This window comes from Gymnoscopelus microlampas, assembly GCF_963454915.1.
Source record: "Gymnoscopelus microlampas genome assembly, chromosome: 11".
Taxonomy (NCBI): domain Eukaryota; kingdom Metazoa; phylum Chordata; class Actinopteri; order Myctophiformes; family Myctophidae; genus Gymnoscopelus; species Gymnoscopelus microlampas.
Genome location: NC_139948.1, coordinates 50,909,193 through 50,934,443, shown reverse-complemented (window position 1 = coordinate 50,934,443; position 25,251 = coordinate 50,909,193). Strand labels below are relative to the sequence as shown.

Genomic DNA, 25,251 nt, shown 5'->3' with positions numbered 1-25,251 from the left:
GGGAGATTGATTATTGAGGTGGAGCGCCACACCTATCTTCAGGACCCCTTAGCTGAGAGAGAGATGAAGCAGGGACCCCTTAGCTGTGAGAGATGAAGCAGGGACCCCTTAGCTGAGAGAGATGAAGCAGGGACCCCTTAGCTGAGAGAGAGATGAAGCAGGGACTGTTCTGTTTTTCCCTCCACACACCAAAACATGTTTGCCAAAAATATCCGATCTACAAGTCCATGAATGTGGGTTTGGATCCAGTGATAGATGGCGGTCTTTACGGTGAACCAAACAAGGTTATAGTTTTATACACAGAGGCATTGAAACTCACACTCCCCGTCTGGTCTCTAGATCACTGCTTCCCTAACTGTTTAGCTTAAGACCCACAAGAGAAAACAGATGTTAATAGCAGATCTGCAAGCTCACAACGTGCCACTTCGCACCGCGTTGTGAGCTTGCGGATCTGCCATTTTCACTGCTTCTTAAACATGTTTTCTAATTTAGGGAATTTCTCTGATCATTTTTATTTTATTCATGAAATTATTTTTTGGAAAATGTTTAAATTTGTTTTTGTCTCATGAAAATGTGTGAATTTGTGTGGAAATCTTCTGTATTCAGATAGTGATTGCTACTATAGAGTGTCTGCTCTGTCTCTCCAGGTCTTTGATAAACAAAAATTATATTTAGCCAATTACCGCTTCAATTATAGTGTTCCAGTTTTGTCACAAATGAAATTCATCACTAATTTAATTTGTTTATCCTGTATCCTGTGACTGAACAAACACTACAGCAGCATTGAGTACAATCAGACTACAGTGCTATTTAACACTTATTTTAACAAAAGAAAATCACATACTGCACCTTTAAACACTTCTGAGGTCATCTTATTGTCTAGGCAAGGGGTCTTCAACAGGGGGTCCGGGACCCCTTGGGGATCCTCAGAGATACTACAGGGGGGCCGCCAAAACATTGTGTGAGAGGGACTTAATTTATTATTTTTAACATTACATCCAGACCAAGAGGCAGTCCACTCAGAGTGGGCTATGGTATGGAACCAGGCTACCACCATACAGTAGCTTAACATCATTGAAGTCCTTGTCATGAAGTCTGTATCAATTTCAGAGGATAAAAACAAATACATGCTTTACTTTATCCTCTTTACCCCGTAGAGGGGCACAGGGCATTCACCAGAGCTCTCCATCTCACTCTCTTCTAGGCCTGGGCTTTTTCTTCCTGCCAGTTCACTGCGATGTTCATTAGGTCTTCAGGAGTGTGGAACGTCTCCAGATGTTTATCCACCTACCCCGTTTCACTCAAATACAGTCTGCAGATCAATCTAAAAAACGATTGAATATCGTGGAAAATAGATTCTAGATTCATTGCGTATGAAGTGAAATACTTTTTTTTTATTATTTTTTTATTCTAGAGAATTATGGTATATAGCTCATGAAAATCTAAAATCTATATCTCAAAATATTAGAATATAACATAAGACCACTCAAAAAAAGAAATATAATACAGAAATGTCAAAAGTATTTTGATTTAGGCACTCAAAAACAACTCAATTCAGGTCAGGCCAGTTGGCTGGTCAGTCAAGCACAGTAATACCATGGTCATGGTCAGTACACCGGTTACAAGTAGTTTTGGCAGTGTGGGCAGGTGCCAAGTCCTGCTGGAAAGGAAAAACAAAGTGCTTTAAAATCTGCTGGTAGATGACCGTGTTGACTCTGGACCTTTCCACGTTATTCCGATACGTAAGTGTATTTGTACAGCACATTTTAACAAGGCAATGAAAAAAATGTTGAGAACAGAAAATAAAATAAAAACAAGAGAAAAAATGAATCAAAAACTTCAGTAAAAGGCAGCAGGAAACAGAAAGTCCTCAGCTTAAATGTCAAACAACGTGATACAGATGAGCCAGGAGGAGTTAGGGTTAGGTACAGTTACAGCCAGACCTTTGAACACTCAAAAGTCATTTTAATGTTATCTCACTTCATGGTTTTTACACTAGCATTCTTATGAGATATTTCATTTGTGTGAGCATCATTTGAGACATAGACTGTGTGTCCCTAGAGATGTGACACCAAAAGTCATGTAAAGGACAATACATCAGGTTCTGGACAAAGTCTACTGCTAAAGTATGCATTTCATTTTTCTTCTTCAGAATAAACAGTGGCTACCAATCATTTTTATGTATAACACATCAAAGCAAAGGGATTTATGCCTTATGCATCCTCATGTGATTTTTCAGAGTTCGATTTCGTTTAAAGCTTTTGTTACAAACTGTACAAGCAAAGGGTTTTTCGCCTGCATGAATCCTCATGTGTGTTTTCAGATCTCGATTTAGCCTAAAGCTTTTGTTACAAACTGTACACGTTAAGGACTTTTCGCCTGTATGAATCCTCATGTGTATTTTTAGATATTGACTTTGCTTAAAACTTTTGTTACACACTGTACAAGCAAAGGGCTTTTCGCCTGTATGAATCCTCATGTGTTTTTTCAGACGATTGTGTTTAAAGCTTTTGTTACAAACTGTACAAGCAAATGGCATTTCACCTGTATGAATCCTCATGTGTCTTTCAAGATTATAATTGAGGTTGAAGCTTTTGTTACAAACTGTACAAGCAAAAGGCTTTTCATCTGTATGAATCCTCATGTGTGTTTTCAGAGTTTGATTTAGTTTAAAGCTTTTGTTACAAACTGTACAAGGAAAGGGCTTTTTGCCTGTATGAATCATCAAATGTTCTCTCAGAGTTTTATTTTTGCTAAAGCTTTTGTTACACACAGTACAAGTAAAGGGTTTTTCGCCCGTATGAATCCTCATGTGTGTTTTCAGATCTCGATTTAGCCTAAAGCTTTTGTTACAAACTGTACAAGTAAAGGGTTTTTCGCCTGCATGAATCCTCATGTGTGTTTTCAGATCTCGATTTAGCCTAAAGCTTTTGTTACAAACTGTACAAGGAAAGGGCTTTTTGCCTGTATGAATCATCACGTGTTCTCTCAGAGTTTTAGTTTTGCTAAAGCTTTTGTTACACACTGTACAAGTAAAGGGTTTTTCGCCCGTATGAATCCTCATGTGTGTTTTTAGATATTGATTTTGGTTAAAGCTTTTGTTACAAACTGTACAAGCAAAGGGCTTTTCGCCTGTATGAATCCTCATGTGCTGTTTCAAAATGCTCTTCCAACCACAGACATAGCCACACTCTGTACAACTTAAGCTTTTCTTTCTTGTCTGACTCCTCATGGATGGCTTTTGTTTAAATGATTTCAGGATCTTGGAGAGCTTGCCAAGAGAAATGTTTTGCCCTTCCACATGTTGTGTCTTGTATGATTTCAGTGTGTTTAAAACTGACTCATCATCCCTGGTCTCCCAGTCATCACTGTCATCAGTATCAGATTCAGAACAGTGTGAAGACATGAGCTGCTCATCACTAGTTGGTTGTGATGTGCCACAGTCCTCTACATCAGCTTGTGTTTTCATGTGTTCAGTTGAGGTGCTGGCTAGAGGCTCTGTCTTTCTGTTGTCATCATCATCTTCACTTTTCACTGCTAGAAATGTCAACGATGACCCTGCAGCCTCCTCTGGTCTTAGAAGTACTTCTGACTGTTCCTCCTTAATCTGTGGAGGTTCTATTTTCACCTGGACCATACTGGAACTACTCTCTTCCTGTTCCTCTTTAATCTGTGGAGGTTCTAGTTTCACCTGGACTAGACTGGAACTACTCTCTTCCTGTTCCTCTTTAATCTGTGGAGGTTCTAGTTTCACCTGGACCAGACTGGAACTACTCTCTTCCTGTTCCTCTTTAATCTGTGGAGGTTCTAGTTTCACCTGGACTAGACTGGGGCAACTCTCCTCCTGTTCCTCTTTAATCTGTGGAGGTTCTAGTTTCACATGGACCAAACTGGAACTACTCTCCTCCTGTTCCTCTTTAATCTGTGGAGGTTCTAGTTTCACCTGGACCAGACCAGGGCTGCTATCCTGGTGTTCAGGGGAAGACTCCTCTTTACACACATCAGGAAGGAATTGGAGATCTAGAACGAGGAGAGAGGAGCTAACGTCAGCAGAGAGCAACTCAATGGGCCTCATGCAAGGCAAGGCCATTTACTTTGTATGGCACATTTCAACAACAAGGCAATTCAATGTGCTTTACACAAAACATCAAGCAGAGGAAACACATAAAATTACATTATGAAGAAGCAGGAAGCGATATAAGAACAGATAATATTTGTGTTTTAACCAGCATTTTTTATTATTGTGTTCCTACCTGGGATCTGGGTTTCTTATTTTTCTTTTGAAATATATATTTTTTAAAAGATTTTAAAAGATATTTTTGGTCAAGAGCACCCTTACTGAGATAAGAGAAGACACAGCCAACACATTTTGTTCGTCCAAGGCTGGACAATTTGAGAAATATAGAAAACGCATAATTTAATAACAGGATTCAATTCATGGGTTTAAAAATGCTATTGGTCCATTGACAACAACTATAACTGTACATTTCAGTTAGGCTATGTGCCCTCTGTGGTTTTAACCCGGCAACCATATGTAAATGATGCCACTGCTGTAAAGCATCCCATCTCAAACATTAACGTAACTAATAATTGGGCCGCCCGGAAATGACCGTAATAATCATAACACGGGAGCAAAAAAAAATATATATATATAAAAAAAGGCCCCTCTAGCAACACATCTAGCACATCTTGATCACATGACTACAGAGATACAGTGTACTAATTTGGGTACCCACCGTGTGTGTGTGTGTGTGTGTGTGTGTGTGTGTGTGTGTGTGTGTGTGTGTGTGTGGCGTGCTTCCGAATCAAACCGCACTCGCTCGGGAGGCCGCTCCCCTTGAACCCAAACACGCCCCCACGGCCGTCTTGAGTGACACTGTTTACTGTAACTGTACATATTTTAAATTTTCGATTTCTACTGATTTATTTGCATAGTGTTTTATCCCAATGGAAACAAGCCATAGTGCTTTCTTGGGTTTTAAATCCTCTTAGTAGACCTCGTATTGAACTGTACTTTTCTGTGCTTGACTTCGATATCAATATTCAATCATTAAATTGTAAGATAATAATAAGTTGGTCTATATGCCACCCAACTTGAACTTAATAATATAATGTCGTATGGAGTATATTCTAAAAGAACTGACTGACTAATATTACTAAATATAATAATTGCGTTGCGCGATCACTATAGATCAGGGGAGTCGAAGTGGCGGCCCGCGGGCATTTGGCGGCCCGCGGAAAGGTCCATGGCGGCCCGCGAAGTGATTTAAAAAAAACACCTTTTCATACTAGCTCTAATGGAAAAAAAACGAGAGAGAAAAAAAATACCAAAAAAAAACCGCTGCGCCGGCAGGCGGCAGTTATCCCCCCCAACCCCCCTTGCGAAGGTCTAATAGTGGCCAAACTTGTTCTGTGAGAACAATGGCCAAGTCATGTCATGTCTAAACAATCAAGACCAGAGGAGATCAAGAAATAAATCTAATCACCCACGCTGGCACATACATGTCAGTCTAAAAAAAACAAGGACAAGGAATTTTATTGGCTCACTATTGGATACATCATAACATTGCTTCTTTAAGGGGACCGTAAGGGTCCATTTGGTTCCATTTGTACGGGTGGTTGCGTCGTTGTGTTTACATGTGCGGTGGAATAACGGCCATTACGAGTGAAACGCTCAAAAGTTTCACTCGTCCTCTGTCTCCGTTGACAATTTTAATAATCCAAATGATAATAATCTGTTTAGGAAACTCTTAAAAACTCCCTGCGAATGAATGACTAGTGTCGCCTAGTGTGACATATTCAATGTGCACTGTCTTCTCAGTCTATCGTTGCCGAAAATGGCAGATCTACAAGCTCAAAATGTGGTGCAAACGCGAACAGCCTTCTCCCTGGTTGTTGAAGGAAAAAGGAGGCTTCCCCTATTGGGCGGGCGCGTGGGCGGGGACTTCTTTCCTCTACAATAGATGAGTTAGGACGTCACATTTTAATCCAGCCCGAATTTTAATCTCAGCACCGGCCTCATAGCGCACCTCGCTAATCATTGGACCACCGATCCACTACCTCTGGGAGTCTGGGTTCGACTCCCGCTTCGGACAATACTTTTTCAAACAACCGCGGACTATTTTTTCGCCGATAAAGTAAAGTTTTGGACCATGACGGAGGCGTGCCGACTCAGCAGACCTTGAGGCCGAGGAGTCGCGCCCGAACGCCTCCAGGCGCGAGTGCCCGTGACGGCCGATGGTCTGCTAGTCGACTAAGCGCCGTCCGAGTTACGTACCGATAGGCACAGAATCGTAAATGATGTTGTGGGGACTGCGTTTGCCCCAACTGCCACACTCACTCACTGCACTAACTTATATATATATATATATTTTGGCTAAAACAAAGACAAAAGAATAGAAAACATAAATATGCATTTTTTGTTTACAAAGAGCTGAAGAGACATAGAGATTTTATAGTAATTATTACAGTAGGCATACTATTCATAATATAAAGCTATTTAACACTTATCACTTATCACTAATACTTAATGATAGGCAAACATATATTTTCCTTTAGTCATCTTCATTTAATTTTAGATGATGGTCAGCCACAAAAAGTCACAACTGGCCAATAAAAAAAAGATACCGGTTCTGTTCAGAATTTGTCCTCTCACGTCTTTCCACAAATTAATAGAAAAAGATCAATAGTGGGCTCGATAAAAGCTCGGCTCAATAAGCAGGATCGATAAGGTGCTCATTATCATAATAAAACATAACAAGCTCCATCCCTAGTGATGAACTAGCCTGGGATCCAGCCTGCTTCGCTACGTTCGGCGGACTTTTTTTTCTCTCTTCGCTTCTCAGTCTGGAATGCCTCCGATTGACTCGTCTTGCAGAACTACACTGGAACTACATATGTTACGTTAGGCAACGTCGTTGCTGATTGGATGTTGCTCAAACGAATGACGAATCACAACGATCACACCGTTTTTTTTTGTCCCGCCCCGCACCACAGACCAATCAGAAGCCACGGTAGGTTTCGAACCTTGGCTGCTGTGTCCCGCCTCCTGGAGATAGGAGGCATTCCAGACTGATAAGCGAAGAGAGAAAAAAAGTCCGCCGAACGCAGCGAAGCAGGCTGGATCCCAGGCTAGTGATGAACATCAACAAATCCAAAATGTGCTCACAGTTGACACATGGACATCTAAATGACATTATGAAAGTTACTACTGCTCAGAACCTGGTCCCTAATGTTGACAGGTTAGTTAAAGCAAAGAGATGTCAGCTACATCTTTTTTTTGTAGAACAAAAAAAGGATGTTGTTTTGACCTGAGCTTTTACTGTTGGGTTATTTTTTTCTATTCTAAAACCGCAAAAAAAAAGCATTGAGTGTCATTATTTTGATTCTTTGACATTTTCTGAATTTTTGTTATTGTTCAATAAAAAAGACTGAACTGAGTTCATTGTCTGTGTTGCATTGCTGAAACCTCTTATCCGGAGCCGGGTCGCGGGGGCAACAGAACCCGAGGCATTCCCAGGCCAGTGTGGAGATGTAATCCCCCCATCTGGTCCTTGGTCTGCCCCGGGGTCACTTTTTGACCAATGCGGCCCAGACCCCAAAATGAGTTCGACAAGCCTGCTATAGATAGACATATAGCCTGCTCTCATAGCAACAGAACAGTGTGGGGCGTGTTTGTGTGGACGCACTGCCACTCAAGACGGCCGTGGGGGCTTGTTTGGTTTCAAGGGGCGCGGCCTCCCGAGCCAGTGCAGTGTGATTCGGAAACACGCCCGTGTGTGTGAGAGAGAGAGAGACTCACTGCCTGTATCAGTGTGGTTGTTGTTGTCCTCACAGGTGAAAGTGGGAGGAGCCATTGGATGGTCTGGACTCAGGGCTGCTGAGTCGTAGGAATGCATGTGGTGCTGAGGCAACATGCTGTGACTGGATAGATGGTCATCACCTGTAGACATCTGTTTCACACACACGCACACACACACACACACACACACACACACACACACACACACACACACACACACACACACACACACACACACACACACACACACACACACACACACACACACACACACACACACACACACACACACACACACACACACACACACACACACACAAAATGCGTGAGAAGAGAATGTGTTGAGAATAGCATATCTACAACCTAAGTGTATGTAGGTGGGCTATTTTCACTGACTTAGAGTGAAGTAAAAAATAGGTTTCAAGTTTTAAGTGGTGAAGCAGTTCAGAATGAGGCAGTTCTTTGACCAGACTCTGCAATAAGCCAGCTGTTTGTGGAATAGTAACTGGTGCATGTTGTACTGATGCACATTGGGACATTTGGGACACCTGGGACACCTGGGGACCCCCCCCCCCCCCAGACTATGGATGGGCAAAAAATAGAAACCAAAACATAGATTTATATATATATATATGTATACACACACACACACACACACACACACACACACACACACACACACACACACACACACACACACACACACACAAATAAAGATATATAAAATAAAATAAATCCCACGGACATACAAATTGACCGGACAATAATATTATAATATATTATCAATGACCATAACAGGTCTGCAACTACAAATGTGTACACTCTCAGAGTTATGGGGCACCTTGAAAATAAAACACTTGAGAAACACTAATACTAGTGGACTCCTAATGTGCCATAGTGACAAAGTAAATCAGTGTCATACATATTCTGAGGAAAACCTGGAGACTGACAATCATATATATATATATATATATATATATATATATATATATATATATATATATATATATATATATATATATATATACATTTTTTTAAACACATGTTTTTTTAATGGCATGTTCAAAAACGTTATAAACGTTAGTTTTCCAAAATAGCAAGTTCAAAATATAAACAATTTGATTGATTGATTGAAACCTTTATTTCAGGGAAATCCATTGAGACCAGGGTCTCTCTTCGATGGTGCCCTGTGTACAAAAAGAACATTTACAACAATGGTTTTACAGCTATGACAAGGACAACAAGGTACATATAAATAAATGCAAACATTGTCAAATGTTTTTCAAATGGGAGGGAACTGTGTGCAGTGTGTGGGTATCTTAATGTTGTGGTGTATCTTGTACATCAGGCCCATTGCAAGTTTCTGTACTCTGTCCCTGAGCCATCCAACCCTCGCAAAGTGAGCAGGGGTTAGATGAGTTGTATGTTTAAGGCCAAGAAGTAGTCTTATCAGTTTGTTTTGGGATGTCTGGAGGCTTGTTTTCAAGGCCTTAGTGGTGTTGTGGTACAATGAGGAGCATGCATAGTCGAAATGACCTTGGATGAGGGCTCCTGTTAGAATCCTCAAAGTATTCTTAATGACTAGAGAGGAAATCCTATACAAAAAACATGTTCTTTGGTTGACCTATGGACATGTACAAATGCAAAATTTGCCCCAAATGTTAAATAGCGGTCCGGCATGTTTGTGTAATGTATTACTCCACATGTTTCAATTTAAAAAAAAAGGTTTTAATCCCGTCTGTGGTCGAACACCATTTCCCCCCTCGTTTACACTGAGTGTAATTCCGGCTTTCACCAGATGCGCCCCGTCAGTCACTACCGCCCATTGAGAACTTCCGACAGAATCGGCCACAGACGGGATTAAAACACTTCTTTATTGAAAAATACGGACTAATACATTACACAAACACACCGGACCGCTAGTTAACATTTGGTGCAAACGGGGAAGCACCTTATATTTACTGTTTGTAAATGTACGGAGAAGTACGGGTTTTACTGGTGAAAGTCCAGGGCACTCTGGGGGGGGAGGTCACTAAGACTCTCGTCGTAGATATAAACATCGATAAAATACATCTACTATAGTCTTGATCCTAGAGCAGGGGTCTTCAACAGGGGGTCCGGGACCCCTAGGGGGTCCTCAGAGTTACTACAGGGGGTCCGCCAAATCTTTGTGTGATAGGATTTTTTTTTTACATGAACCACTTGAACCCTAGCATCCCTTTTCTGAAGGAGAACTTCAGCCAAAAATAGCAGATCTACAAGCTCACAACGCCTCGCGTTGCGAGGCGTTGTGAGCTTGTAGATTGGCTATTTTTGGCAAAGAGTTATTATAGGTGTAAAGGGAAAAAAGAGCAGAAAAAGTGTATCTGAATCACAATTTTATACAATATTGAGGGGGCTTCATCTCTCTCTCAGCTAGGGGGTCCTTGGCCTGAAAACGTTGAAGACCCCTGTAGAGCAGTGGTTCTCAAACTTTTTCACGTCAAGGACCCCCAAATTGACACTTATTAGCCCGCTGACCCCCATTTCAAAAGATATGCAAGGGACCCCCATAAGAAAATATTTTTACGGCTCTAGCAATGATTCTCAACCATTTTAATTTCAAGGACCCCCAGTTTGACATGCATTAGGGGCTACGGAACCCCAATTAATGGCATTTTTTTAATCTCTGGGACCGCAATTCATAATGTAAAATCAATGTTAATTTCACTCTCCCCCGTTAGGGGTCGTTTGGTTCCATTTGTACACTCTCAGCCCATAAGGGTCCATTCGGTTCCTATCCATCATTTAGCTGGGGACCCCCTGGAACCCCCTCAAGTACCCCTGGGGGTCCCCAGACCCCACTTTGAGAACCAATGTCCTAGGGAACTCAACGCTCTGGACCAGAGCTACAACATAGCTTCAATCGGAACCTCACCCTCCGCTATGTAGCTCCGAGATGAGGTTCCATATCGTTCTCTGCCGTTCGGCTGAAAAATGTCCGCACATTTTCCACTTTACATGTTTCTTACCCCTTTCTGCACATCGTATACAAAAAGTAAAGGTATTCTGAAATGATCACAGATGTTTGAAATTTTAACTCACCATAAAATCTAACAAACGAGTTGAAAAAAGCACTTTATTCGCCTCTCTCCTCCGCCGGTTACATGTTTTTAAGACATTGCGCAAGAGTTGCGCCCATAGAGATAACATTACTGATTCCCCTACTGGTCAAATGTTGAATTGCATCTTCTAATGCATAATATTATTGAACCGGCTGAGGAGAGAGGCGAATAAAGTGCTTTTTTCAACTCGTTTGTTAGATTTTATGGTGAGTTACAATTTCAAACATCTGTGATCATTTCAGAATACCTTTACTTTTTGGATACGATGTGCAGAAAGGGGTAAGAAACATGTAAAGTGGCAAATGTGCGGACATTTTTCAGCCGAACGGCAGAGAACGATATAGGACCTCATCTCGGAGCTACATAGCGGAGGGAGAGGTACTATATGGGGCTAAGCTACAACCCAACATGAATGAGTTGATCTTTACCTGCTGTGTTTCAGTGGTTGAGCTGCTAACAAACGTCCTCCTGCTGCTTAACGACGACGCTGTTTAGAAACGACACGTTTGACTTTTCTTTGTGTTTTACTTGTATATAAATCTATGGTATTTTAAAGTGTCAACAAACAGTCAGTCGACACGCCATGTTGTTTTCACTACTGCATTGTGGGTATGTTCTTCTTCTGACGACCACTCTGTCTAGACGCCAGTTGGTGCATTGATGCCCCCTGCTGTTGGTCTCGGGTACTGTCCATTGTTTTTATACAGTAACAGTACTATGTGACCTCTTCCAGACCTGTAGACAAGAGAACATCCATCTAGGAGTAAAGCAGTTCATCCAACTAATCAATTCAAATTATTAACACATAATTGTTGATCATTAATTTGATAAATTAACCGATTAATAACCAAAAACCAAAAGATCAAAAAAAGATCAAAAGATCAGCTATTTTCACAGCATGTAACTATATCAATATGTCTATAATAAATTCAGACTGTATGGTATATTCAGACTGTGACACAGTAAGATTATCACACGTTATTTCAAAGCAATGTATGTTCCAAATAGTTATGAGTTTGGTTATTGAACCAGAATGTTCTGGGAAACAGGAAACGGTTCCGTAAGATACATTGATTGTAATGGATGAATTGCACTGGGTCAGGCTGACCTATAATGGTGCAACTAAGCATGAGATTTCATATTATTGTGTGCCAAAATCTAGGGCCAGAAAAATATATAAAAACACACCCACCCCATCCTCCTGTCCTGCAGATACGGCTCTGTTGGTTTGTTAACAAATGTTATATAGGTTCACAAAACATCTATACCAGTGGTTTTCAACCAGTGGTCCGGGGACCACCAGTGGTCCTTGAGGGGGTACCAGGGGGTCCCCAGCCAAATGAGTTAATAGCGTCACAATCATTTTTAACCACTTAGCTCTGGCTATTCAAAAATAGCAGAAATACAAGCTCATAGCGCGGCACCATGAGCTTGTAGATCTGCTATTTTTGGAAAAACCTTGAAAAAGTGTGCATATCTTTGAATATTCACGTTTTTTTAAATAAAAAATGAACTGATATCTTTGCTTCTGGGGGTCCCTGGTACAAAACATTTTCAAATGGGGGTCCGCGATCAAATGTACGTCAATTTAGGGGTCCTTGGCATGAAAAAGGTTGAAAACCACTGATCTATTATTGATGCACAAACTTGGACACACCATCAGCGTTGTTTCCTGGGTCACTGGGTGTTTCGGGTCTTGCAACAAGCACCCTCCTCCAGGCGTCTCAACCGAGGCTGATCAGGACCCGGCCTGTGTCCAAGTGGCATGCTACTGCCCCCACTGCCTCTCGGGGGCTTAGGGTAGCAGGCGTTAGCGACACTATGGAGGCTCTGGGCACTGTGGGTTGCCTCCAGGCCTTGATGGGTTTTTTAAACCCTCTTGAATGTTACAGGTTTTACCTCGGTATGTAGCTTGCTTTGGGTTCTTCCCCTCAGAAGAAGTGGTTAGGGCCTGCCAACCCTCTCCACCCCGGGCTGCCGTCTCTCCGGCCTCCTTTCCAGATGTCCAGGGACGTGCACAGATAGACTCTAGGTGGTGCTAGAGCACCTGCCCTTTGCCCTCTTGACCAGAAGTGCCATTTTGAAAAAAAGAGAAAAAAGCTTTTTTGTCTTTTTTTTCAGTTTACAGCAGGGGTCTTCAACAGGGGGTTCGGGACCCCTAGGGGGTCCTCAGAGTTACTACAGGGGGTCCACCAAATCTTTATGTGATATGATTTTTCTTTTCACCATGACCACTCGAAACCTAGCATCCATTTTCTGGGGAGAACTTGGCGTTGTGGGCTTGTAGATCTGCTATTTTTGGCAAAGAGGTATAGGTGTAGAGGGGAAAAAAGAGCAGACCAAGTAAACAAAAGAAAGTATAATTTACTTGAGCACCTGCCCCTCAAAATGTCTGTGGACGCCACTGCAGATGTCACCACACTAATCACTTCAGTTAACAAACATCTACTGATGCACACACTTGGACTCGTCATCAGTGTTGTTTCCTGGAGTCACTTGTCAGCAGTATACTTCTAGAGAAGCATACAGCTGTTCCTTCCCGTTTAGCCGTTACGTTTTTTTTTTCCCACTTCTATATTATTTCTCTATTTTAACTCTTCCTGTAACTCTAGATGTTGAGAGCTTGTAAAAAATAATCTCACACACTCTTTTACATCTGTAATCATGTGATGTGACACTAAAGTTGATTCTAAAGTGTTTCTGCAGACTAAATTCTTCCACACATCCCAAATAGTAATGTTAAGAGATCATAGCTTATATTTCACTTTCCTGATAATAATCCATTAGGCTTATTAGCGTAGTAATAAAACATCTTGCACATATGTGTGTGTTCTATAGGGATTTAATTTGCTATCACATCAGACTCTTAACCATGTAATACGACTTAATGATGCTATGCTCACACACACCTTTATATCTTACCCCAGGTACTGTGTGTAAATATGCAGATCATTTTTGTGTCTTTGATTGATCTCTCTACCCCCTTTCTTCTTCTTCCCTTACATTTTTTCTATGGAAATAAAAACAACAGAACTTGCACAAAACTTATTTTCACCCACTTTTTTATTTATTTCTGCAGTGTAAACCCGTAAATAAAACAATGAATAATAAAACAATAATTTGGAATACCTTTAAGTAAAGACCTTTAAGTAAAGAAAAAAGGTTACCGTAAACACTAAACTGATTGTAGTAATGTTTTAAAATAAGAAAAACAAAAGAGATGGAGAATGACTCCACAAGATGAGTCCTAATGGAAACTTTTACTGACAGGAGCATTATAAATCTCCAAGATATCTTGTCTATCCAACTCCCTGACAACATACAGCTGTTTAATTTGATCCTCCCAGTGAGCTGATTTATAGTGGAACGTTTTTTTCTCCCCCTTGGTGTGAATGCACTGATATCCTTTCAGATCACATAACTAACTGACTGAAACTCTTCTCACACTGTTGCCGAAGCCCGCCCCAGACAGCAGGTCCGCCCCGCTGTTCAGGAGGCCCGGCACATGGGAGGCGCGCAGCCAAGCCAGGCGTGACACGCTCCAGAGCGTCAGCTCGCGTGCCAGTTTGTCCAACACAAGGGAACCCAAGCCTCCTTGTTTGTTGACATAACACATCGTTGTGGTGTTGTCCGTTCTGACCAGGACATGACATCCCCGGATGCGGCTCTCGAAGTGCTTGAGAGTGAGGAAGACCGCCAGCAGCTCCAGGTGACAGAGAGTGTTCTCCAGCGTGGACACACTGGTGTGTCTTCAGTTGGCGTGACTCACGGAAACTCTTGTCACAATGTTTACACTGGAATTCTTTTTCTCCAGTGTGAATATGCTGGTGAGTCCCAAGATCACTTGACCAGCGGAATCTCTTGTCGCAAAGTTTACAGTGGAAAGGTTTTTCTCCTGTGTGGACACGCTGGTGTGCCTTCAGTCCAGGTGACTGAATGAAACTCTTGTCGCAAAGTTTACAGTGGAAAGGTTTTTCTCCAGTGTGGATACGCTGGTGTGCCTTCAGATTACAAGAGTGCATGAAACTCTTGTCACAATTGTCACAGTGGAAAGGTTTTTCTCCAGTGTGGACACGCTGGTGTGCCTTCAGTACAGATGACTGAATGAAACTCTTGTCGCAAAGTTTACAGTGGAAAGGTTTTTCTCCTGTGTGGATACGCTGGTGTGCCTTCAGATGACCAGACTGCATGAAACTCTTGTCACAATTGTCACAGTGGAAAGGTTTTTCTCCAGTGTGGACATGCTGGTGTATCTTTAGATCAGATGACTGAATGAAATTCTTGTCGCAAAGTTTACAGTGGTAAGGTTTTTCTCCTGTGTGGACCCGCTGGTGTGTCTTCAGATGACGAGACTGCATGAAACTCTTGTCGCAATTGTCACAGTGGAAACGTTTTTCTCCATCTTTGTAAGCCTTTAGTTCTTCTGGTTGAGTTAAAGCCTTGGCAAATTGTTGATGTCTATGAGATCTTGCTTGATCAGTGTCTCCTTGTTTCTGACTGGTTGTAGAGCTGTTGATTTGACTCTGCGAAGACTGGGACCTCACTACTGAGAGAGAAACAAAAGAGCAAGAGAGAGAAAGAAAAAAGAAAGAAACAAAGAAAAGAGAGAGAGAGAGAGAGAGAGAGAGAGAGAGGCAGGTTAGAAATGGTGAGTAACAAATACAACTTGAAAGCTTCCATTATCAAACGAGTCAATTGTTTAGGACAGGGGTCTTCAACGTTTTCAGGCCAAGGACCCCTTAGCTGAGAGAGAGATGAAGCAGGGACCCCCTATATTGTGTTTTAGATTCAACTTTTTTTGTTTACGTTTACTGTGCTTTTTTCCCTCTACACCTATAACACTTTGCCAAAAATAGGCGATCTACAAGCTCACAACGCCTTGCAGCGCGAGGCGTTGTGAGCTTGTAGATCTGCTATTTTTGTCTCCCTCAGAATAGGGATGCTAGGGTTCAAGTGGTTAAGGTAAAAAAAAATAATCCTATCACACAAGGATTTGGCGGACCACCTGTAGTAACTCTGAGGACCCCCTAGGGGTCCCGGACCCCCTGTTGAAGACCCCTGGTTTAGGAGCACTATTGTTAATATTTCCAATTTAGTCGTCATACCAACTCCCAGTTTTCCCACACATATAAGTCCTGTCCCTGTGTTTAACACTGACTGACCTCCACCGGTCTCCTCCCAATCATCACTGTCTTCAGTGTCAGATTCAAGCTTGACTTCAACTTCAGAGCAGTGTGAAGAGATGTCTACATCATCAACTTCACTTTTCACTGCTAGTAATGTCAACATTGACGCAACAGGCTCCTCAGGTCTTTGAAGTAGCTCCTCCTGTTCCTCTTTAATGTGAGGAGGCTCTGGTTCCTCCTGGAGCAGACTGGGGCTTCTCTCCTGTTCAGGAGAAACCTCCTCTTTACACACGACCATGTGCAGGATGTCTATGAGCAGAAACATAACATGTCAATACTAATACTTTTCTACAGCACAGCCACCAAGATATGGAATAGTCTAACCCCATCCCTCAAAAAATGCAGTTCGCTGGGCTCGTTCAAAACAGCCCTAAAAACTCATCTTTCTGGAGGCCTAAAGAGGAGCTAATACCAGTTTCCCTGTAGACAGACGACCCCCCCCCTCCCGTTTTTTTGTACATATTTTTTATTCCCTCATGCTTTTTTTGTACATAAAATGTATTTATTTTTGTTTGTTTTTTCCTTTTTTATTGTATATATTTTTTATTTTCTAATGCTTTTTTTGTACATAGTGGTATTTTTCTGTATTTTTTATGTTGATTTGAACTGTTTGGTTGCTACTTTATATGTCTATGAAATTAATTCAAGGACCCCAACGGAAACAAGTCCGCGAGGACTTGTTGGGCTGGACCTTTTAGACAAAAGCATTATAAATGTAACTGTGTTGTTTTACATTCTTTTGCCTAAAAAAAAATTCAATCAATCAATACTGGATTCCTAAAATGTACATCTATTTTTCTAGCGTCCATGTTCCCTGTACAAATTGAGCCATCAGCTACTAAACATTTACTAACTACAGGTTACTACAGGTGTTTCTGAAAATTCCGAAAAATCATGTTTTAGCAAGGTTTAGCAAAATAAATACATTTCAATTTAAATATTAGTTATTTAACCAAACAAGTGAATGTTGCTACAGCAAATTTGAATCATTAAATAATGAAACAATATTAAACCATAAAACGTCCCACGTCAGCTCGGATCTGGGTAAATTAGGCTATAGGTCAAGCCATATAGAACATGGTTCACCTGTACGTACAGTATGTACTGTATGTATTTCCCCTCAAAAGCCAGACCAATCACAGCTTATGCCTTTACCTGCATGACATCATGAAACAGAAACTTCTCCACCCATGAAGTTGGGTCATAGTTTAACCCAGTGGTTTTCAACCTTTTCCGTGTCAAGGACCCCCAAATTGACACATATTAGCCCACCGACCCCCATTTGAAAAGATATGCCAGGGACTCAACCAGTTTGATGTATTGGGGGTCTTAATCTACACTGTATCATAATCATTAGCGTTCATTTAACTCTGAGAGTGTACAAATGGAACCAAATGGACCCGTTAGGGTCCATTTGGTTCCATTTGTACACTCAGAGTTACAGACACATATAAGGGTCAATTTGGTTCCTAACTATTCATTTGGCTGGGGACTACCTGGAACCCCCTCAAGGACCACTGGTGGTCCCCGGACCACTGGTTGAAAACCACTGGTTTAACCCATTTTGGGCGGGTCCTTTTTGTAACTATACGGTCAGAATCGCTGTGTTGTAACTATACTTGAAGAATCGCTGTTCATTGTTAGGTTAGCAAGGTGACCGTCAGTACCAGAGGACTGGTGACACGGCGTAAGGTGAGATGTGGGGGTCACTTGCTCTTTGTAATCCTCAATGCTGCTAAGTGTACTAGAGCAGTGGTTCTCAAACTTTTTCATGTCAAGGACCCCCAAATTGACACTTATTAGCCCGCGGAACCCCCATTTGTAAAGATATGCCACGGACCCCCATAAGAGAAGATTTTTTTACGGCTCTAGCAGTGATTCTCAATCATTTGTAATTTAAGGATCCCCCCCAGTTTGACATGCATTAGGCTACGGACCCCCATTTAATGGCATTTCTATCTCTGGGACCCCAATTCATATTGTAAAATCAGTGTTAATTTAACTCTGAGAGTGTACAAATGGAACCAAATGGACCCTAACGGGTCCATTTGGTTCCATTTGTACACTCTCAGAGTTACAGACCCATACGGGTCCATTTGGTGCCTAATCTATCATTTAGCTGGGGACCCCCTGGAACTCCCTCAAGGACCCCTGGGGGTCCCCGGACCCCACTTTGAGAACCAATGATGTACAGTATATAGCAACATGATGTTTTTGTAATTTTTTAATAAATATTTTAAGTTTTTCAGAAAACTTTAGGTCAGGATTTAGAAGGCGTTTTTAGAATCGGCCTCAGGTCTAAATGGGTTAGAATCTAGAAATGGTTCTGTGAGTCTTTGACTGTGTGTTTGTCTGTGTGTTCGGGGCGAACTTGACAAACCGCTGTACCGATCAGCGCCAAATGTCTGCACAATGCCAGTAGGCCAAGGAAGTGTTTTTAACATCTTGACTTAAACCCTCTAAACCTAGTGAGTCCAGGACGCCTAGGGGGTCCTCAGAGTTACTACAGGGGGTCCGCCAATTCTTTGTGTGACATGTCTTTCTTTTACCGTAACCACTTGAACCCTAGCATCCCCTTTTTCTGAGGAGAACTTTAACCAAAAATAGCCGATCTACAAGCTCCCAACGCCTCGCGCTGCGAGGCGTTGAGAGCTTGTAGATCGGCTATTTTTGGCAAAGAGGCTTTAGATGTAGATGGAAAAAAGAGCAGACTAAGTAAAACACAATTTTACACAATATAGAGTAGGGGGTCCCTGCTTTATCTCTCTCTCTCAGCTAGGGGGTCCTTGGTCTGAAAAGGTTGAAGGCCCCTGCTCTATTGTTCCACACAGAAAAGAGATGCTAGAGTTCACGTGGTTGAACCTTAAATCAAGAAGCAGAGAAAAAGTCTGTCAAAGCTCTAAAGTTATATGCTGCCCTTTTTTTCTCTTTTCTTTTTTACATGGATTCACACCTAAGAGGATGTGCTTTTGGATGTTAAAGATATATATATATATATCTTTTTTTTGTGGTATCGTAATGATGGCTATACATATTGGGATATTAGCATGGTCAAGATGTTTTGTGCTATGACTATCGTATGGTGAAAATGAGACATTGTGGCAGCCCTACAACAGAACAGATATAAAAGAAGAAGAAACAAGAAAACGAAAAAAAGAGAGAGCACATGAAACTTACTGAGGTGTGGATGGTCTTCAGGTTCCTCCTGTTTCATAGAAATGTCCCTGGAGTCTGGAGAGTTCACCTTCACCTGCAGTCTGGACTCCACACACTGGTCTGAAATGAAGCAAGTGAATAATGACTTTAATAACTGGAGACCTAGTGGAGAAAAACAACAATATTTGCAGACGCCTAAGCCCAACCATCTAACATATGAACCTCGAATGCAAAGATAATGACATTGATTTGTTAGGGTAGAAATCTCGCCCAATTACATCCCCAAGCAACAACTTATGTTCATAAGTACGGATGAGCGATCCTTAAAACCCCAAACTCATGTTAGAGTTGTGCCAGTCTAAATGAGATTTGCCCACGGTAAGATGTGTTCCTCAGTGCAGTGGTTCTCAAACTTTTTCATGTCAAGGACCCCCAAATTGACACTTATTAGCCCACGGATCCCCCTTTGAAAAGATACGCCAGGGACCCCCATAAGAGAAGATTTTTACGGCTCTAGCAGTGATACTGAACCATTTTAATTTCAAGGACCCCCAGTTTGACATGCATTCAGGATACGGACCCCCATTTAATGGCATTTCTATCTCTGGGACCCCAATTTATGTTGTAAAATCAATGTTAATTTAACTCTGAGAGTGTCCAAATGGAACCAAATGGACCCGTTAGGGTTCATTTGGTTCCATTTGGAGACTCTCAGAGTTACAGACTCATAAAGGTCCATTTGGTTCCTATCCATCATTTAGCTGGGGACCCCCTGGAACCCCCTCAAGTACCCCTGGGGTCCCCGGACCCCACTTTGAGAATCAATGCCTCAGTGCACAATATTTTCAACAAGAGTTTGTATATTTACTGTGATACCGTGATGAATACTGGTTGTCCTAAACACCTACATGAAGTAGTGATGCTTTGTACATGTTTTCAATTAGTCATTTTGTCAAACCAAACGGTATATTGTTTACAACAAACTACTTTTGGTCACGTTGTTAATTCTGTTGAAGACGTGCTGAGGCTCGGGTTTTACACAAAAAGAAGTGACTGACCAGAGACTTTTTGTGTATTCTCACCAGAATAAACTGTCAATAAGAGAGAGAAGTGGTCTGGAACTTCAGATCCAGATCAAACGTTACATGTGCGCCACAAGACAATATGAACAATTTGTTACTACTATTACCTTTAAATCACATTTAATTTTGTCTGGTTCCACACTGTTGAAGCAGAATAATTTCCCTGCGAATAGTGCAGCTAGCAACTGTATATGACAATTAAAGACAAATGAAGCTGGAAAAGAGAGAGACTTACTGAGGTATGGCTGGTCTTCAGGTTCCTCCTGTTTCATTGAAACAGGTCTGGCTGGGTCTGGAGAGTTCATCTGCAGTCTGGACTCCACAGAGTCTGGAATGAAACAATTAAAATCCCAGAGGAGATTAGGATTAATTAAGAACAGAACGTCCTCTTATAATCAACTTCAACAAATAACAGACAATAGAGAAGGAGTAACTTATTGTGTTAATCACTTGTCAACTGGGCAAGTTACTTTTTTTCACAGAGCACTTTGATTATGAATAATAACCTTTTTCACATCAAGTTGCCCAGCAAGAATATTATGTGGACGTATTATGAATATAATGTAAATCTCTCTCTGAAAGAAAATGTTCCCTCTTAATCCTACATTTTCATGTTTTCCTTTTCCAGGTAAAACACTCCAGTTACACAATATTCTTATTGTACACACACACACACACACACACACACACACACACACACACACACACACACACACACACACACACACACACACACACACACACACACACACACACACACACACACACACACACACACACACACACACGCGCACACACACACACACACACACACACACACACACACACACACACACACACACTATTCAGCCATCCTCTTTGTTCAGATTCAACAGAGTAGCACTACCCTCTAGTATCTAGCATAGGCTAATGAATCAAAGATGTTTGAAAGACTACTTGACAAGTGCTTATTATATGTTAAAATTGGTTAGTACCCGCCGATTAGAAAAAACCCAGCTCAGTGGCATGGTTAGAGTGTTCGCCGTGAGATTGGGAGGTCCGGGGTTCAATACCCCGGCCGGCTCATACCAAAGACTATAAATACGACCCAATGTCTCCCCGCTTGACACTCAGCATCAAGGGTTGGATTGGGGTAAGTCTGTGTACATCATGGCTCACAGGGACGTGCACAGATAGACTCTAGGTGGTGCTAAAGCGCCTGCCCTTTGCCCTCTTGACCAGGAGTGCCCTTTTGAGTGCCATTTCTTTTTTCAGTTTACAGCAGGGGTCTTCAACAGGGGGTCCGGGACCCCTAGGGGGTCCTCAGAGTTACTACATGGGGTCCGCCAAATCTTTATGTGATATGATTTTTCTTTTTACCATAACCACTCGAAACCTAGCATCCCTTTTCTGAGGAGAACTTTAGCCAATAATAGCAGATCTACAAGCCCACAACGCTGCGAGGCGTTGTGGGCTTGTAGATCGGCTATTTTTGGCAAAGAGGTATAGGTGTAGAGTGAAAAAAGAGCAGACCAAGTAAACAAAAAAAAGTATAATTTACTTGAGCATCTGCCCCTCAAAATGTCTGTGCACGCCACTGATGGCTCAGGGATATGCTTGTACATCAAGCCACCTCACGCCACAGAAACAGGAGATGAGCTCCTGCCCTATGGGCCACATGGCTCGGGAATAATTGGTTCTCAAGGCTTACTTACCCGCTGATGTAATTTCATATTATGTTTTTGCTTGACAGGAAGTAATAAAGATTGGAAAAATGATGATGTACTGTATGTATTTATTCTTTGGCATCTATTGTCAACTATGTCCCCATTACGACCACGGATATTCTCTGAAAGAGTGCAAAACATGCTTAGTTAACTAATACTATTGTTGATCAGGGTCAACTCTGTACTTGGTCCTTTCTCTTTTCCCCTCTACACCAAATCTCTTAAGACACGTTGAGTTTGTAGATCAGCATTTTTTCAATTGCCCCCCCCCCCCCCCCCCCCCCAGCAAAGGGATGCTAGGGTTGAAGTGGTTTACACCTCAAATCAAGAAGCTTCTAAAAAGCTTGTCAAAGATCTGTTATCTCACACAGAGCAGACTAACAGAACCATTTCTAGACGTCTCACCCCCTACAGAGGCACGCCATAGTTTTCATAGTTTTAACCTACTACCAAACTTGTACCAGGCATGTCAGGCTGTCGTGTGCTTCTGTTTCATGACGTCATGCAATTATCGGCTTGAGCTGTGTGACAGACAAACCCTGTTCTAGATGCTTTGGTCTACGGCCACTCTGTAGAAAAATGTACAAGTTTTTCTTTTGTATTGCATTTGTGAAAAAGAGGACGTGCTTTTGGATATTGTAATGAGAGTTCATAGTGACAGAACACTATGCAAAAAAAAAACAAAAAAACAATCTAAGTCTCGCTAGATTTCAATCTCGTCTAGCGAGACTTCTGTTGTTTTTTTTTGGACAGTGTTCTGTCACTATGAACGTCAGATCTCACAAAAAAAAAGGCTATTAAAATATGTGATCTAACGCAAGGCCTATACGCGCACGTTTTAAGCTGTGGCGGACCCAGGATGGAGTTATGAAAATGTTCTACTGTACCATTTCATCCTAAGATATCATAACATCATAGAAAAGGTAAGAAAAGCTTAGTCCAAAATTCTCCTTTAATGATGGCTATGAATATCCGGATATCATAATGTTTCGCCAAGATTATCATATAGTGACAATACGTACTGAGGTGTGGATGGTCTTCAGGTTCCTCCTGTTTAATAGAAATGTCCCTGGCTGAGTCTGGAGAGTTCACCTTCACCTGCAGTCTGGACTCCAATGTCTTCACCTGCAGTCTGGACTCCACACACTGGTCTAAAATGCATGTAGTACAGTCAGAAGTTATTAAAGTCCCCATTCAATTGCTGCACTGTAGTAATAATCTTGTTAATAAAGTAATCAATCAATCAATAAAACTCTTCATTATTTAGCTGTAACTTTCTTTCTTTGTTCTAAAATAATAACAGAGGAAAAGAGACAAGTTATGTCTTTGTTAAAGGAAAGGTGTTATAAGTTTAAATACCTGTAAATAAAACACTTCATACCTATCCTGTACAACTTTACTACAGGTTGTAAATAAAACGCTTCATACCTATCCTGTACAACTTTACTACAGGTTGTAAATAAAACACTACATACCTATCCTGTACAACTTTACTACAGGTTGTAAATAAAACGCTTCATACCTATCCTGTACAACTTTACTACAGGTTGTAAATATAACGCTTCATACCTATCCTGTACAACTTTACTACAGGTTGTAAATATAACGCTTCATACCTATCCTGTACAACTTTACTACAGGTTGTAAATATAACGCTTCATACCTATCCTGTACAACTTTACTACAGGTTGTAAATAAAACGCTTCATACCTATCCTGTACAACTTTACTACAGGTTGTAAATAAAACGCTTCATACCTATCCTGTACAACTTTACTACAGGTTGTAAATATAACGCTTCATACCTATCCTGTACAACTTTACTACAGGTTGTAAATAAAACGCTTCATACCTATCCTGTACAACTTTACTACAGGTTGTAAATAAAACGCTTCATACCTATCCTGTACAACTTTACTACAGGTTGTAAATAAAACGCTTCATACCTATCCTGTACAACTTTACTACAGGTTGCAGCATCGCATCAAACAGTCCATGTCTCTGGTCCATCTCTCGCTGTTCCTCTGACCATGTTAATGATCTATTGGAGGCCATCTCTCTTGATAACGTAGATCTCTCCCTGTGGTGCTCTGTGGAAATCACCAATAGAATAAAACATTTAGTTATCAATTATCATTCATCAACCTCACATTTAATCAAATTAAACTATTGCAGAGTGCTGATATTTGGTGTAAAAGCTTTAATCCACTACCAGAGACATTTACAGTAAATGTGGTTTATTTCTTTTCTTTTCTTTATTACATTACAAGACCTTTAAAAGATTAAAGTCTGACACTCTCACACCACAAGACTTGAAGGTCAGAGACAAAATAACTTTTCTCTCTATTTTAAAAAACTATTTATCTATTTTTTCCCCATCATTTTATAGTGTACTGTTCTATTTGTTTAACAGTAGGCTACTATATTATTTTCTATAATTGTATAGTGTACTCTTTAGCTATGTTTTCTCTATCCTAAATAACATTGATCATTTCTATTTCTATCCTTAATTATTTCTGGTATTTTACCACTTTCCCAATTTGTTCCAATTGTTTGGGAACACACACACACACACACACACACACACACACACACACACACACACACACACACACACACACACACACACACACACACACAGAGCCCTGGTTGCTCAAAGCTCTATCTTAGCATTAGCATTAGCGTTAGCATTAGTCCATAAAACAAACAGTATTTGAACGTCGTGTGTAAATTCCTCCTGTTTTCACACCTTTACACAGACTGTCGTACAAAGACAATCTCAGACACTAGTTACACAAAAAGGTTTGCTCACTGCAAACGTATAATATAACAAACTTTCTGTGTCACGTTCACTCTCTTCTGTTTGTTTGGCTCTCTCGTTCACAACGGACGTGGTGGACGTATCAACCCGGAGTGGACCAGAGGCGAACAGCGTATTACTCTAATGTCGAAGCAAGGGGGCGGGAGCCTCGCCCCGAAGGGGCGAGGCGCCCCCGCCCTCTTTCTTCTACAATAGAAGAGTTAGGACGTCACATTCTAATACAACCAAAATACCCAATTTCGGCACCGGCCTCAGTGGCGCACCTCGCTAATCACTAGACTCCCAACCCACTACCACTGGTAGGCTGGATTCGACTCCCGCTTGGGGTGAAACTTTTTCAGTCATCCGCGGACTTCTTTTTTTCGCCGATAAAGTATATTTTTGGACCATGACGGA

General features: G+C 41.4%; 1 long non-coding RNA gene across 1 annotated transcript; it reads right to left on the bottom strand.

Moving 5' to 3' along the window:
• Window positions 1–7,863: 7,863 nt before the first annotated feature.
• LOC311055162 lies at window positions 7,864–11,461 on the bottom strand. Its single transcript, XR_014601764.1, has 3 exons — window positions 11,334–11,461; window positions 8,939–8,988; window positions 7,864–7,952 (listed from the first exon to the last, which is right to left on the bottom strand). It is a non-coding gene; the product is annotated as an uncharacterized lncRNA (long non-coding RNA).
• Window positions 11,462–25,251: the final 13,790 nt, after the last annotated feature.